The 1586-nt window shown below is 48.4% G+C and overlaps 1 pseudogene across 1 annotated transcript; it reads right to left on the bottom strand.

Moving 5' to 3' along the window:
* Nucleotides 1-254: 254 nt before the first annotated feature.
* Nucleotides 255-1265, bottom strand: LOC308506881 (ubiquitin carboxyl-terminal hydrolase MINDY-1-like; annotated as a pseudogene). Its single transcript has 2 exons — nt 575-1265; nt 255-544 (listed from the first exon to the last, which is right to left on the bottom strand). The product of its transcript is annotated as a ubiquitin carboxyl-terminal hydrolase MINDY-1-like (transcript).
* Nucleotides 1266-1586: the final 321 nt, after the last annotated feature.

Raw genomic sequence — 1586 nt, 5'->3', positions numbered from 1 at the left:
CAATCAGGGGTGGGAAGTAGGGGTGACACATGCTAGACAGGTTCCTCATCCTGAAGCCTGGCTATGAATGTGACTATTCTGATGAAAGGGAGCTGAGAATCAGACATCCTCACCCCACCGACCCCAATTTTGCCCTGGATGGTTGGGAGAAAGACAAGGCAGCAGCACGTGATGGCAAAGCTGTCATGGAATCTGACCTTAGCATTTCCTGCCTGCTCTGATCCCAACAGCTGGTAAGTGTTACCCTGCATATCTCAGGGGTTGAACAGGGACAGCAAGCAAAATAGCCACAACTTCTGACAGAAGAGGTGCGGCATCTTAGTACAGCAGTGTTTCTGGAGGACGCTGTGTGACTCTCGCTTTGGCCTCTGCCGATACTGCCTGGCTGGGAGTCCAGATGAGGCTCCTCTCCCCTGAAGCAATGCGCCCACAGTGGTGCAGGCTGACCTGTTTGGTGTTGGTGGTTCTCCTCTTGCTGCAGTTGCTGGGTCCACTCCAAGTTGCTAAGACCCAACATGTCTTGTGCCTGCCGTTCCTGCTGCAGCTACAATGCGATCAGGCAGTCCGGGTCTACCTGCTGTGCTTTTCTGGGGAGCTGCTGCCACCCTCTGCTCCAGGCCCCTAGTCTAGGGAATGACTGAAGTGAAAGTCAGTGTCACAGAAGCAACTGTCTTCACCCACATGGTGCAAGCTCTCCCATAGCACTGGCTCCTCCTGTAGAAAGCCCTGGTTGGTGACCAGTAGGTAAACCGACTCTGTGCTTAGTCATAGTGCTAAAGTGATTGTTTCGAAAAAAGACACGAAGTTCACTCTCCTTGGCAGCTGCCATTAGCTCACATAGACCATGTAGGTCAGCTGTGCCGTGCTGGTGTCTTGGAACTGTTTTGTGATCAGACCTTCTGTCACGAGGTTGGCGCCGCTGGAGAGCTTGCCCGTGACCTTTTCTACCAGCTGGTTGTAATTCATTTTCCCAACTGCCCTGATTTTCCCAACTGCACTCACATCCTCAGAACTCTGGATCAACAAGCCAGGCCTGGAACAGAAAAATGCCTAGTAGGTCAAAGACACTGCGCTCAGATGTATACTCAGAATCAGAGACATCTGTGAATTGCACATTGACATCCAGACCTGTCACCAGTTTAAGCAGCACTTGTCACTGCATTGTGCACGTTCTGCTGAAAACTAAGCTAAAGTCCCTCTGATTTCTGGGCCTTGATGGACAGGAGGCAATCTCCACAATGGGCCATGAGCTCATCTAATGTGATCACTTCCTCCTAAGGGAGCAGCGCATTCACGCGCATGCACGCGTACACACACACACACACACACACACACACACATCATCTTTATATAAAATTATTACTTGGGTCTTTTATTGGCTCTTACTTTGTGATCAAAGTGTTCCTTCAAAGTGATGTTTTCACTGTTTCTTTTAGCAATTGCCTAAAAATTGTGCTGTTATTAAGTGCTATTATTTCATAGAACTCATTTTGATTTCTAGCCCCATCATCTTTCATATCATCACTTTTAAAGTATGGTGAAAATGAAAATATTTAACATTTGAGAGAGACAGAGACAGAGAGACA

Source organism: Rhinolophus hipposideros, assembly GCF_964194185.1.
Source record: "Rhinolophus hipposideros genome assembly, chromosome: 13".
Classification (NCBI taxonomy): Eukaryota; Metazoa; Chordata; class Mammalia; order Chiroptera; family Rhinolophidae; genus Rhinolophus; species Rhinolophus hipposideros.
Note: the sequence above shows the minus strand (reverse complement) of the source record. Positions and strands in the feature narration are given on the sequence as shown.